At 44.6% G+C, this 15,223-nt stretch overlaps 1 protein-coding gene across 3 annotated transcripts in view; it reads left to right on the top strand.

The window, feature by feature from the left end:
* The first annotated feature begins 12,990 nt into the window (after nucleotides 1-12,990).
* The window catches only part of OCA2 (OCA2 melanosomal transmembrane protein), a 276,122-nt gene continuing 273,889 nt past the window's right edge, over nucleotides 12,991-15,223 (top strand). For 2 of the 3 annotated variants that reach the window (XM_032638526.1, XM_032638523.1), the window contains exon 1: nucleotides 12,991-13,086. The gene's annotated coding sequence lies outside the window, so the exon portion shown is untranslated. Of the gene's footprint in view, nucleotides 13,106-15,223 lie in introns of all 3 variants that reach the window. The other variant, XM_032638525.1, reaches the window with a different exon arrangement.

Here is a 15,223-nt window from a genome sequence, read left to right as displayed (position 1 = left end):
TTTTGAATTTTCGCTATCCCAGGGCATATGCCCAGTAGTAGTATTGCTGGGTGATATGGTAGTTCTATTTGTAGTTTTTTAAGGAACCTCCATACTGTTCTCCATAGTGGCTGAACCAATTCACATTCCCACCAGCAGTGCAAGAGTGTTCCCTTTTCTCCACACCCTCTCCAGCATTTATTGTGTCTAGATTTTTTTGCTGATGGCCATTCTGACTGGTGTGAGATGATATCTCATTGTAATTTTGATTTGCATTTCTCTAATGATTAATGATGTTGCACATTCTTTCATGTGTTTGTTGGCAGTCTGTTTATCTTCTTTGGAGAAATGTCTAGGTCTGCTAACCATTTTTGGAATGGGTTGTTTGCTTTTTTGTTATTCAGCTGCATGAGCTGCTTGTAAATTTTGGAGATTAATCCTTTGTCAGTTGCTTCATTTACAAATATTTTCTCCCATTCTGAGGGTTGTCTTTTGGTCTTGTTTATGGTTTCTTTTGCTGTGCAAAAGCTTTGAAGTTTCATTAGGTCCCATTTGTTTATTTTTGTTTTTATTTGCATTTCTCTAGGAGGTCGGTCAAAAAGGATCTTGCTGTGATTTATGTCATAGAGTGTTCTGCCTACGTTTTCCTCTAAGAGTTTGATAGTGTCTGGCCTTACATTTAGGTCTTTCATCCATTTTGAGATTAGTTTTGTGTATGGTGTTAGGGAGTGATCTAATCTCATACTTTTACATGTACCTGTCCAGTATTCTCAGCACCACTTATTGAAGAGGCTGTCCTTTCTCCACTGTACATTCCTGCCACCTTTATCAAAGATATGGTGTCCATATGTGCGTGGGTTTATCTCTGGGCTTTCTATCCTGTTCCATTGATCTGTCTTTCTGTTTTTATGCCAGTACCATACTGTCTTGATTTCTGTAGCTTTGTAGTATAGGCTGAAGTCAGGGAACCTGATTCCTCTAGCTCCGTTTTTCGTTCTCAAGATTGCTTTGACTATTCGGGGTCTTTTGTGTTTCCATACAAATTGTGAAATTTTTTGTTTTAGGTCTGTGAAAAATGCCAGTGGTAGTTTGATAGGAATTGCATTGAATCTGTAGATTGCTTTGGGTAGTAGAGTCATTTTCACAATGTTGATTCTTCCAATCCAAGAACATGGTATAGCTCTCCATCTATTTGTATCATCTTTAATTTCTTTCATCAGTGTCTTATACTTTTCTGCATACAGGTGTTTTGTCTCCTTAGGTAGGTTTATTCCTAGATAGTTTATTCTTTTTGTTGCAGTGGTAAATGGGAGTGTTTTCTTGATTTCACTTTCAGATGTTTCATCATTACAATATAGGAATGCCAGAGATTTCTGTGCATTCATTTTGTATCCTGCTACTTTACCAAATTCATTGATTAGCTCTAGTAGTTTTCTGGTAGCATCTTTAGGATTCTCTATGTATAGTATCATGTCATCTGCAAACAGTGACAGCTTTACTTCTTCTTTTCCGATTTGGATTCCTTTTATTTCCTTTTCTTCTCTGATTGCTGTGGCTAAAACTTCCAAAACTATGTTGAATAAGAGTGGTGAGAGTGGGCAACCTTGTCTTGTTCCTGATCTTAGTGGGAATGTTTTCAGTTTTTCACCATTGAGGAGGATGTTGGCTGTGGGCTTGTCATATATGGCCGTTATTATGTTGAGGAAAGTTCCCTCTATGCCCACTTTCTGCAGGGTTTTTATCATAAATGGTGCTGAATTTTTTCAAAAGCTTTCTCTGCATCTATTGAGATGATCATATGGTTTTTCTCCTTCAATTTGTTAATATTCTTTATCACATTGATAGATTTGCGTATATTGAAGAATCCTTGCATTCCTGGAATAAACCCCACTTGATCATGGTGTATGATCCTTTTAATGTGCTGTTGGATTCTGTTTGCTCGTATTTTGTTGAGGATTTTTGCATCTATGTTCTTCAGTGATATTGGCCTGTAGTTTTCTTTCTTTGTGACATCCTTGTCTGGTTTTGGTATCAAGGTGATGGTGGCTTCGTAGAAGGAATTTGGGAGTGTTGCTCCCTCTCCTATATTTTGGAAGAGTTTGAGAAGGGTAGGTGTTAGCTCTTCTCTAAATGTTTCATAGGCTTCATCTGTGAAGCCATCTCGTCCTGGGCTTTTGTTTTTTGGAAGATTTTTAATCACAGTTTCAGTTTCAGTGCTTGTGATTGGTCTGTTCATATTTTCTATTTCGTCCTGATTCAGTCTTGGCACGTTGTGCATTTCTAAGAATTTGTCTATTTCTTTCAGATTGTCCATTTTATTGGCATAGAGTTTCTTGTAGTAATCTCTCATGATCTTTTTTATTTCTACAGTGTCAGTTGTTAGTTCTCCTTTTTCATTTCTAATTCTGTTGATTTGAGTCTTCTCCCTTTTTTTCTTGATGAGTCTGGCTAGTGGTTTATCTATTTTGTTTATCTTCTCAGAGAACCAGCTTTTAGTTTTATTGATCTTTGCTATTGTTTCCTTCATTTCTTTTTCATTTATTTCTGATCTGATTTTTATTTGTTTCCTTCTAGCTTTGGGGATTTTTTGTTCTTCTTTCTCTAATTGCTTGAGGTGCAAGTTTAGGTTGTTTATTTGAGATGTTTCCTGCTTCTTAAGGTGGGCTTGTATTGCTATAAACTTCCCTGTTAGAACTGCTTTTGCTGCATCCCATAGATTTTGGGTCATTGTGTCTCCATTTTCATTTGTTTCTAGGTATTTTTTGATTTCCTCTTTGATTTCTTCAGTGATGACTTCGTTATTAAGTAGTGTATTGTTTAGCCTCCATGTGTTTGTATTTTTTACAGATCTTTTCCTGTAATTGATATCGAGTCTCATGGCGTTGTGGTCGGAAAAGATACTTGATATAATTTAAATTTTCTTAAATTTACCAAGGCTTGATTTGTGACCCAAGATATGGTCTATCCTGGAGAATGTTCCATGAGCACTTGAGAAAAATGTGTATTATGTTGTTTTTGGATGTAATGTCCTATAAATATCAATTAAGTCCATCTTGTTTAATGTATCATTTAAAGCTTGTGTTTCCTTATTTATTTTCATTTTGGATGATCTGTCCGTTGGTGAAAGTGGGGTGTTAAAGTCCCCTACTATGAATGTGTTACTGTTGATTTCCCCTTTTATGGCTGTTATTATTTGCCTTATGTATTGAGGTGCTCCTATGTTGGGTGCATAAATATTTACAATTGTAATATCGTCTTCTTGGATTGATCCCTTGATCATTATGTAGTGTACTTCTTTGTCTCTTCTAATAGTCTTTATTTTAAAGTCTATTTTTTCTGATATGAGAATTGCTACTCCAGCTTTCTTTTGGTTTTCATTTGCATGAAATATCTTTTTCCATCCCCTTACTTTCAGTCTGTATGTGTCTCTAGGTCTGAAGTGGGTCTCTTGTAGACAGTATATATATGGGTCTTGTTTTCATATCCCTGCAGCCAATCTATGTCTTTTGGTGGGAGCATTTAGTCCATTTACATTTAAGGTTATTATCGATATGTATGTTCCTATTCCCATTTTCTTAATTGTTTTGGGTTCGTTATTGTAGGTCTTTTTCTTCCCTTGTGCTTCTTGCCTAGAGAAGTTCCTTTAGCAGTTGTTGTAAAGCTGGTTTGGTGGTGCTGAACTCTCTCAGCTTTTGCTTGTCTGTAAAGGTTTTAATTTCTCTATCAAATCTGAACGAGATTCTTGCTGGGTAGTGTAATGTTGGTTGCAGGTTTTTCTCCTTTGTCAATTTAAACATGTCCTGCCACTCCCTTCTGGCTTGCAGAGTTTCTGCTGAAAGATCAGCTGTTAACCTTATGGGGATTTCCTTGTGTGTTATTTGTTGTTTTTCCCTTGCTGCTTTTAATATGTTTTCTTTGTATTTAATTTTTGACAGTTTGATTAATATGTGTCTTGGCGTATTTTTCCTTGGATTTATCCTGTATGGGACTCTCTTTGCTTCCTGGATTTGATTAACTATTTCCTTTCCCATATTAGGGAAGTTTTCAACTATAATCCTTCAAATATCTTCTCAGTCCCTTTCTTTTTCTCTTATTCTTCTGGAACCCCTATAATTCGAATGTTGGTGCGTTTAATGTTGTCCCAGAGGTCTCTGAGACTTTCCTCAGTTCTTTTCATTATGTTTTCTTTAGTCTGCTCTGAAGTAGTTATTTCCACTATTTTATCTTACAGGTCACTTATCCGTTCTTCTGCCTCAGTTATTCTGCTATTGATCCCATCTAGAGTATTTTTAATTTCATTTATTGTGTTGTTCCTCATTGTTTGTTTCATCTTTAGTTCTTCTAGGTCCTTGTTAAATGTTTCTTGCATGTTGTCTATTCCATTTCCAAGATTTTGGATCATCTTTACTATCATTATTCTGAATTCTTTTTCAGGTAGACTGCCTATTTCCTCTTCATTTGTTAGGTCTGGTGGATTTTTAACTTGCTCATTCATCTGGTGTGTGTTTTTCTGTCTTCTCATTTTGCTTATCTTACTGTGTTTGGGGTCTCCTTTTTGCAGGCTGCTGATTCGTAGTTCCCATTGTTTTTGGTGTCTGTCCCCAGTGGCTAAAGTTGGTTCAGTGGGTTGTGTAGGCTTCCTGGTGGAGGGTACTAGTGCCTATGTTCTGGTGCTGAGGCTGGATCTTGTCTTTCTGGTGGGCAGGTCCACGTGTGATGGTTTGTTTTGGCGTGTCTGTGGGCTTATTATGATTTTGGGCAGCCTCTCTGCTAATGGGTGGGCTTGTGTTCCTATCTTGCTAGTTGTTTGGCATAGGGTGTCCCACACTGTAGCTTGCTGGTCGTTGAGTGAAGCTGGGTGCTGGTGTTGAGATGGAGATCTCTGGGAGATTTTCGCTGTTTGATACTATGTGGAGCTGGGAGGTCTCTTGTGGACCAGTGTCCTGAAGTTGGCTCTCCCACCCCAGAGGCACAGCACTGACTTCTGGCTGAAGCACCAAGAGCCTTTCATCCACACGGCTCAGAATACGAGGGAGAAAAAGTAGAAAGAAAGAATTAGTAGCAGTAGAAAGAAAGAAAGAATGAAAGAAAGAAAGAAAGGAGGGAGGGTGGGAAGGAGGGAGGAAGGTAGGAAGGAAGGAAGGAGGGAAGGAAGGAAAAAGGAAAGAAAGATAAAGTAAAATAAAATACAATATAATAAAGTTATTAAAATAAAAAAGATTATTAAGAAAAAAAATTTAAAAAACAAAACAAATCAAAACAAATAAAATGGATGGATAGAACACTAGGACAAATGGTGGAAGCAAAGCTATACAGCATAAATCTTGCTGTCAAAGTCCACCTCCTCAATTTGGGATGATTCGTTGTCTATTCATGTATTCCAGAGACATCAAGTAGATTATGGAGCTTTAATGCACTGCTTCTGATGCTGCTGGGAGAGATTTCCCTTTCTCTTCTTTGTTCTCACAGCTTTCATGGGCTCAGCTTTGGATTTGGCCCCGTCTCTGCATGTAGGTCGCCGGAGGGTGTCTGTTCTTCGCTCAGACAGGACAGGGTTAAAGGAGCCGCTGATCCAGGGACTCTGGCTCACTCAGGCTGCGGGAAAGGAGGGGCACGGAGTGCGGGGCGAGCTTGTGGCGGCAGAGGCCGGTGTGACGTTGCATCAGCCTGAGGTGCGCCGTGAGTTCTCCTGGGGAAGTTGTCCCTGGGACCCTGGCAGTGGCGGGCTGGACAGGCTCCCCAGAAGCGGGGTGTGGATGGTAACCTGTGCTCGCACACAGGCTTCTTGGTGGCGGCAGCAGCAGCCTTAGCGTCTCATGCCCATCTCTGGGGTCCGCGCTTTTAGCAGCGGCTCGCACCCACCTCTGGAGCTCCTTTAAGCAATGCTCGTAATCCCCTCTCCTTGTGCACCATGAAACAGAGGGAAGGAAAAGTCTCTTGCTTCTTCGGCAGGTCCAGACTTTTCCCCAGACTCCCTCCCAGCTAGCCATGGTGTACTAACCCCCTGCAGGCTGTGTTCACGCCACCAACCCCAGTCCTCTCCCTGCGCTCCGACTGAAGCCTGAGCCACAACTCCCAGCCCCACCCTCCCCGGCAGGTGAGCAGACAAGCCTCTTGGGCTGGTGAGTGCTGGTCAGCACAGATCCTCTGTGGGAGGATCTCTCCACTTTGCTCCCTGCACCCCTGTGGCTGCGCTCTCCTCTGTGACTCCGAAGCTTTCCCCCTCCGCCACCCACAGTCTCCGCCCATGAAGGGGCTTCCTAGTGTGTGGAAACCTTTTCTCCTTCACAGCTCCCTCCCAGAGGTGCAGGTCCCGTCCCTATCCTTTTGTCTCTGTTTTTTCTTTTGCCCTACTCAGGTACGTGGGGGGTTTCTTGCCTTTTGGAAGGTCTGAGGTCTTCTGCCATTGTTCAGTAGGTGTTCTGTAGGAGTTGTCCACGTGTAGATGTATTTCTGGTGTATCTGTGGGGAGGAAGGTGATCTCCACGTCTTACTCTTCTGCCATCTTCCCGGAAGCCCTAGAACTGCTTTTGCTGCATCCCATAGGTTTTGGGTCATCGTGTTTTCATTTTCATTTGTCTCTAGGTATGTTTTTATTTCGTCTTTTATTTCTTCAGTGGTCCATTGGTTGTTTAATAGCATATTGTTTGGCCTCCACATGTTTTTGTTTTTTACTGTTTTTTTTTTCTTGTAGTTGATTTCTAATCTCATAGCATTGTGGTCAAAAAAGATGCTTGAAAAAAAAAAGATGCTTGATATGATTTCAGTTTTCTTAAATTTACTGAGGCTCACTTTGTGACCCAGCATGTGATCAATCCTTGAGAAAATTCCATGTGCACTTGAGAAGAATGTGTATTCTGCTGCTTTGGGATGGAATGCTCTATAAATATCAATTAAGTCCATCTGGTATAATGTTATTTAAGGCCTGTGTTTCCTTATTGGTTTTCTGTCTGGATGATATATCCATTGATGAAGGTGGGGTGTTAAAGTCACCCACTATTATTGTGTTACTGTCGATTTCTCCTTTTATGGCTGTTAGTATTTGCCTTGTTTATTGACGTGCTCCTATGTTGGGTGCATATATATTTATAATTGTTATATCTTCTTCTTGGATTGATCCCTTGATCATTATATAGTGTTCTTCTTTTTCTCTTGTAATAGTCCTTATTTTAAAGTCAATTTTGTCTGATATGAGTATTGCTACTCAAGCTTTCTTTTGATTTCCATTTACATGGAATACATTTTTCCATCCCCCACTTCCAGCCTGTATGTGTCCCCAGGTCTGAAGTAGGACTCTTGTAGACAGCATATATATGGGCCTTGTTTTTGTATCCATTCAGCCAGTCTATGTCTTTTGGCTGGAGTATTTCTTCCGTTTATGTTAGGGTAATTATTGATATGTATGTTCTTATTGCCATTTTGTTAATTATTTTGGATTTGTTTTTGTAGGTGTTTTTACTTCCCTTCCTCTTTTGTTGTCTTCTCTTGTGGTTTGATGACTAACTTTAGTGTTGTGTTTGGATTCCTTTTCTTTTGTGTGTGTGTTTCTAATATAGATTTTCAGTTTGTGGTTACCACGAGGTTTTGATATATCAGTCTATATATATGCAAGATTCTTTTAAGTTACTGGTCTTCTAATTTCAAATGCATTTCCAATATCCTGAATTTGTGCTCTCCTCTTCTGACAATTGCTGGGTTTGATATCATATTTTGAGGGGGATGATTTCCTACCTTTACTATATGTTTGCCTTTACTGGTGAGATTTTCCATTCATAATTTTGTTTCTAGGTGTGGCCTTTTCTTTTCTGCCCAGATAAGTTCCTTTAGCATTTGTTGTAAAGCTGGTCTGGTGGTGCTGAATTCTCTTAGCTGTTCTTGTCTGTAAAACTTTTCTTTTCTCCGTCAAATCTGAATGAGAGCCTTGCTGCATAGAGTATTCTTGGTTTTAGGTTCTTCCCTTTCAACACTTTAAATATATTGTGACACTCCCTTCTTGCCTTCAGAGTTTCTGCTGAAAAATCAACTGATAACCTTATGGGGATTCCCTTGTACATTATTTGTTGCTTTTCCCTCATTGCTTTAATATTTTTTCTTTGTCTTTAATTTTTGTCAGTTTGATTACTATATGTCTCAGCATGTTCCTCTTTGGGTTTATCCTGCCTGGGATTCTCTATGCTTCTTGGACTTGGGTGACTGTTTTCTTTCCAATGTTAAGGAAGTTTTCAGCTATTATCTCTTCAAATATTTTCTCCAGCCCTTTCTCTTTCTCTTCTCCTTCTGGGACCCTATAATGCAAATGTTGGTACGTTTAATGTTGTCTCCTAGGTCTCTTAGTCTGTCCTCACCCCTTTTCATTCTTTTTTTCTTTATTGTGTTCTGTGGCAGTGATTTCCACCATTCTGTCTTCCAGCTCACTTATCTGTTCTTCTGTCTCAGTTATTCTGCTATTGATTCCTTCTAGTGTATTCTTCATTTAAGTTATTGTATTGTTCATCTCTGTTTGTTCTTTAGTTTTTCTAGGTCTTTGTTAAACATTTCTTGTATCTTCTTGATCTGTGTCTCCATTCTATTTCCAAGATTTTGGATCATCTTTACTGTCATTATTCTGAATTCCTTTTTGTGTAGATTGCCTATCCCACTTCTCTTAGTTATTCTTCTGGGTTTTTTTCTTGTCCTTCATGTGAAACATATTCCTCCACTGTCTCATTTTGTCTAAATTTCTGTGATTATGTTCTCCGTTCTGCAGGCTACAGGGTTGTAGTTCCTTTTGCTTTTGGTGTCTGCCCGCTGGTGGGTGATTCTGGTCTAAGAGGCTTGTGCAGGCATCCTGATGGGAGGGAATGGTACCTGCCCACTGGTGGGTGGAGCTGGGTCTCGTCCCTCTGGTGGGCAGGGCTGTGTCAGGGGTTTGTTTATCAGGCAGCTATTTATTCAAGAGGACTTTAAGCAGCCTGTCTGCTGATGGGTGAGGCTGTGTTCCCACCCTGTTGGTTATTTGGTCTGAGGCATCCCAACACTGGAGCCTACAAGCTGTTGGGTTGGGCCAGATCTTGGTGAGAAAATGGTGGCCTCCAAGAGGGCTCATACCAATGAGTACTCACCAGAACTGCCACTGCCAGTGTCCTTGTCCCTGCAGCAAGCCACAGCTTCCCCCTGCCTCTGCAGGACACCCTCCAATACTAGCAGGTAAGTCTGGCCCAGTCTCTTACAAGGTCACTGATTTCTTCCCCTGGGTCCTGGTGTACACAAGACTCTGTGTGCACCCTCCAGGAATGGAGTTTCTGTTTCCTCCAGTCCTGTGGAATTCCTGTGATCAGACCCCCCTGGCCTTCAATACCAGATACTCTGGGCTTCCTCCTCCTATTGCCAGACCTTCAGGCTGGTAAATCTCACATGGGTCTCAGAACTTTTACTCCTATGGGAGAAAGTCTGTGGTATAATTGTTTTCCAGTTTGGGGGTTTCCCACCTGGCATGTATGGGATTTGATTTTATTGCATTTGCACTCCTCCTGCCATCTCATTGTGGCTTCTTTATCTTTGGATGTAGGGTATTTTGGTAGGTTCCGGTTTTGTGTGTGTGGTTTTTTTTTTTTTTTTGATCATTGGTTGTTCAGCAGTTAGTTGTGATTTAGGTGTTTCTGTAAGAAGGAGTGAATTCATGTCCTTCCACTCTGCCATCTTGTCTCATCCCCACTAAATGCCTTTAAACTACAGAATTTGATCCAGAATTCCTCCCATTGCTTGCATGAAGCCTTCCCTGTTCAGTTGCTGTATCCTAGGCTAGAGAGCAGTCTGTGGCAACTTAAAACATGGCTATAATGTTTTTTGACATTCCTCACATCAAGAACTGGGGGCTGTGTCCTTCCCCTTGGACTTGGCCTCTGTGACTGCTTGTTTAATGGGATATGGCAGAAGTGACACCTGCCAGTCCTGGGTCAGACCTCATGGACCTGTTGGCTTCCACTTCCTGACTCTTGGCCCCTGGCTGCCATGTTGTGAGGCAGTCCAAGTGTCAAGGCACAGGCCATGTGGCAAGGCCAGCAGACCAACCCCAGAGGTAAGCTAGCGCACCTCCAGATGTTTCCAGCCCCCAGACTCAAGTTACTTCATGCCTTTGTGCCACCCTGACTGTCTTGGGACACAGATGAGCTGTTTCCACTGTGCCTTTTTGAATTCCAGACCCAAAGAATCTGGGAGCATGATAAATGGTTGCTATTTTTGTTACTAAACTTGGAGTGGTTTGTTACAGCAGTAGATAAAGACCCGTGTGAGTCTGCATTTGATTTTTCCTCTTTCTGGTTTCACTCTCTGATCTCAGCCATGAGGCAGAAGGAAGCTGCTCTGGCTTTCTGCCCCAGCATCCCCTCTTGTCCCATATCTATTAAGGGTCAGTGCACAGGCTTGGCTGAGCTGACCACCTGTGAGCACCAGTGGGTGAGCAGGACACATGGGCTGTGCAGTCAGAGCAGGCAATGTCTGGGGACCACAGAAGCCTGGAGAGCAAGTGGTTACAGGGATCCTTGGGGGTGGGTGGGGTTCATAAAGGGAAGCTGCAGGCAGGTTTCCACTGAAGAGGTGGCTGGAGGACTGGGAAGGGGATTACTCTGAGTCATAACTACCAATTGAGAGTCAGAGGCCAGGGGGACCTTTATGGGATCACCCACAAACATAAAGTATGCATATACACACATTCACACAAAACCCACCACTACGTATAATGTAAGAAAAGAGGTTTTATTACAGATATGCTGGAATTTATACATTCAAGTAGAGTTGGCCCTTGACCAATGTGGGGGTTAGGGATGCCCACCCTCTGCACAATTGAAAATCCACGTGTAAATTGACCCATGCAGTTCAAACCCATAATGTTCCAGGGTCAACTGTACCGTGTACTTCAAAACAGTCACCTTGGCCTTTATGTCTGATTCCAGTGATGCTGCTGTTTGCTGAGAACACTTAGAGAACTCCTATTTTGGAATTTCCTGAGCCATCCAAGAAAATATGACTTTATCGTGATATCTTGGTCAAATTACCATGTCATTCCTAAGACTGTCCCCGATCACTTCTGATTGAAGAAATCCAGTCCCCATTCATGGGGTAGCAGGGCCACCTGAATTACACTACAGGCTTCTAGAGATGCTGCTGTATCCAATCCTTGTTCTCAGCTGCCAAGAAGGGAACCCCCACCAGGACCTGGCTTCAACGACCAGGAGGGAGAGTTGGCAGTGACTCAGAAGCCCAGAGATGGAGAGCTCATGGTTTGGTCCAGTGTGGTGCTTGGTCTCGGAGGCTCTGCCCTGCTCTGAGGGGGCTGCACTGCCATGTGGGTTTGGACATGGCAAATGCCAATTCCTGGCAGGGTTGAGATTTCCTCCATAATTTAGGCCATGCAAGCCCACCCCTGGAGCAGGAATAGGGTTGATTCCCCTGCAAATATTTAGCAACTACACAAGAGACATGGGCTAGGCTTGGGGTCTGCACATGGATGCTAGTGATATGGGCATTAGGCACAGAGAGCCATGCAGTGGCCACAATTGCCCTGCTGGTGCTTCATGATCCTCCTTCGGATAGATTGGCCCCCACAGTAAGGCTCCCAATGTGTGGAGATCATTCTGTAAGGGCAGAGCAGACTGGAACCTTCTGTCTGCCCCAGATGCCTGCATATTCATGCCCTGGGGTCCCCTTGCCACTTTCTGCCCTGTGGAGGAAGACTTGAGGTGCTGGAGGAAGACTTGGCTATGGTTGAGTGCAGATGTGCTGACATTCCTGGGGTGGCCACAGGCTCAGTGTGGCCCCCATTCCATGTGGATGGGGTCACTGCTGTGTCCACACTGGCTGCCTGTGGCAATCTGAATAGAGACGTCTACAAACATGGCACTGGGCTTCCTCTTGGAGAGGCTGGGTTTTCCTGCCAGAGTGCCAGCAGTGGTACTGCGCTATGGCAGTGCCCACCATGCTCTGGGGGACCCAGAGACCCTGCATCCTTGGTCCTTGCTCTTGGGCAGCCCCCTGCCTTGTACAACATGCTTGTTTTAAGTCTGTGCCTCCAAACACCTAGTGCAGCCGGGCTGCATGAATAAATGGTTCTCCCAGAGAGGCATGGAGAGGAACCTCTCATAAGGATATCTTTTTGGGTTCTGCCTGTTACACTGTTGATGAGCCAAGAGCCTTGGACTTCCTGCCAATATCTGGGCAGTGCCCAGTAGGCTAAGCTCCAGTGGGGCTGCCCAGTCCACTGCAGGCCTGTGTGTCTGTGTAGTTAATGTGTCTGTACATATGTCTGTGTGTTGGAGTGTGTGTAGTTATGTGTCTTTCTGTGTGCCTGTTTATATTTCTGTGTGTTTCTGCATCTCTGTGTGTGTAGTGTCTGTGGTGTGTGTGTGTCTGTGTATAGTTTACCTGTCTCTGTGTCTGTTTGTATTTCCTTGTGTGTTTATGCGTCGTGTGTGTCCATGTGTGCATCTGTATGTATGTAGTTTATGTGTCAGTGTCCATATGTGCATCTGTATATGGGTGCGTCTGTGTGTTGTTTATGTGTGTGTGTGTGTGTCTGTGTGTTGTATGAGACAGTGCTTTCCACAAGCGTAACTTTGGCCACAGCCCTAGGCTGGAGGCGGGAAAGGGCATGAGAAAATAAGAGGAACACTGGTCAGGTTTATCAGCTCTAGCAGAGAACTCTTAAAACGCAGAACAGAAAAAAGTAGGCAGAATATTCACTCATTTTGCGTTTTCCCAATTCCTGTTCACAGGGAAAAACCCATTACAAGTATCAATACTTGGCTACCTTCTACAAGTAGAGCTTGACAAGGGCACAGCGAGGGCAGGTAACACCTGGCGTTCAGAGAGGGCTCAGGGCTCTGGCCTCTGGCCAGGAGCCTCCTGTCTTCATTTCCTGACTGTCTCCTGCAGCTGCTGGGGTGAGGGAGCAGGGGAGGGAGCGGGGACTTGCGGGGGGCTGCCTGTCGTGATGTCTGTGGGCGTGGCCAGGCAGGCAGGAGAACTGCAGAGCGGGCTGGGAGCGCCTGACTCCTGGGACTGCCTCCGTCACCATTCAGAGCTCTCACCTTGGACCATAAACTCACTCCTGGAGGAAGATCAAGTCTTCAGGTTAGTTGGGAGAGAGGAGGTGAGGAGCTAACCTGTTCGACGGGGCCGGTGGGGTTTTCATAAGCCTGTGCTGAGCTGTTGCTTTAAGCAGCAAGGAGAGCTCCTCTAAGGGAAAATGCGCGAAGTCTAGACTGAGTAGCTGGTGTGAGAACACAGGCTCACTATGATGTCAAGCATTTCCTGGGTTTAATGGCTCACTGGGAGGCAAGTTCCCGGGACAAAGGGTGCCCGAGCCCGGGTGGGCCATGGGGATAAGGGGGAGGAGAATTTGGAAGTGTTCAGGCAGCAAATGTTCTGCCTGAACTGCTGGGTGGCATCTGCTCCCATTGCTGGCTTAACCCACGTGAGTGCTGGTCAGGCGTTCCTGTGGAATGGAATGTGCCAGGGTGAAAACATTGAACCCCTCTGAGCTGCTTCTCTGCACTCTGCCCACACACAGTGGAATAAATGGATTTAATGTCGCCAGTTCTTTCCAAGGACATGGATATTAAGCACAGGCATCCCTGGGTGTGGATATGTTTGGGTTTGCACACCCAGGCCTGGCCCAGGATGTCAGGGCAGGTGTCTGGGGCTCCCACCACACTGGCCTGGCTGAGCACTGATTTAAGGGATGTGACAATTCTACAAGGTGCAGTGATTCTGAGGAAGAGCCAACAGGAGGCTGTGAGCAGGGTAGGCTGTTTCTATAGCCTAAATACAAGGCAGTCCACTGTAACCTACATCATCTAGCAAATGCCATCCCTGGGGTTTGCTTATCAGAGGTGGGCATGTCCAGGCCCCTGGTGCAAGGCTTGCCAGGGTTTGGAGGGCCTTATGAGCTTGAATGCATCTGGGGATACCTGCTTGCACTTATTATAATTGCTAATAAGGATTAAATCTCATTAGAAACAACAGAGGTGAAAGCTCTAGGTAAACTGTAAAGGATTGCACAAAAACTGCTTCTTATTGCAAATTCAGCTTACAAACACTTGAATGCAGTTGTTCAAATTAGGTGTAATGTGGGGGTGATTTAGGAACATAAGTTCCTAAAGTTTTACTGCACTGATGAAAAGCAAATGCTGATACTATTCTTGTTCTTTGAGAAGACATGACACCCTTGGGGTTAGCTGAGGTCTGAGATCATCAAGAATCATGGGGGAGGGGGAGATCCTAGCTGCTGCTGGGGACTCAGCAGCCTAGATGCCTGAGAAAGGTTTTAAGCCTGAGTCCAGGGCATCATGTGTGTTTTGGAAAGATCGCTGTGGTTAAGTGGTAGGGAGCAGTTGGGGGGCTCTAGAAAGCCACTGCTGAGTCCTGCCAGCTGAGAAGTGGCTGCACAGTCAGGTCAGGGGGCACTGCCTAGGTGAGGGGTCTGCAGGGTCAGAGGGAGTCGTCAGAGGCGCTCCTGGTTTGTGATATGTGCACCTGAATGGTCGCAGGGCCCCGGGTGAAGGGCCAGGTCTCAGGACTTCAATGGGGGTGTTTGGGCACCTTGGAGACATTGGGGTAGACAAAACGGCAGCTGGACACAGTGGTCTGGGCTGCAGAGGGGAACTGGGGAGTCACCTGTCCGCGGGTGAGAACCTCACTTGCTGGTTGGATTTTTTTTTTTTTTTTGCGGTACGCGGGCCTCTCACTGTTGTGGCCTCTCCCATTGCGGAGCACAGGCTCCGGACGTGCAGGCTCAGCGGCCATGGCCCACAGGCCTAGCCGCTCCGCAGCATGTGGGATCTTCCCGGACTGGGGCACGAACCTGTGTCCCCTGCATCGGCAGGCGGACTCTCAACCACTGCGCCACCAGGGAAGCCCCTGGTTGGATTTTACAGAGGTTTGATTCCGGATTTTGCCACGGGCTGCGCAGAGGCACTTGCTTGTTCCTCAGGGAGCCGTGCATCTGCGCAGGTCGCCCATGTGCAGGACCCCCGAGACCCCCAGCCTACAGGAAACACACTCTGCAGGAGTGGGAGCAGGATCCCGCCCAGCGCAGGTCTCTTTTCAGGTAGCAGGATCTGATCTCGGAGGGACAGCTGAGATGGGTCCTGAAGAGAGATCTTAGTTCCCTGCCCGGGAATTGAACCTGGGGAGCCTGGATGAAAACCAGGAATCCTCGCCGCTAGACCACCAGGAGCTAGAGGCTAGAAGCAAAGGGGCCCTAGCT

Source organism: Phocoena sinus, chromosome 7 (genome assembly GCF_008692025.1).
Source record: "Phocoena sinus isolate mPhoSin1 chromosome 7, mPhoSin1.pri, whole genome shotgun sequence".
Taxonomy (NCBI): Eukaryota; Metazoa; Chordata; class Mammalia; order Artiodactyla; family Phocoenidae; genus Phocoena; species Phocoena sinus.
The sequence above is the reverse complement of the archived record's forward strand: the minus strand, read 5'-3'. Positions and strand labels throughout refer to the sequence as shown.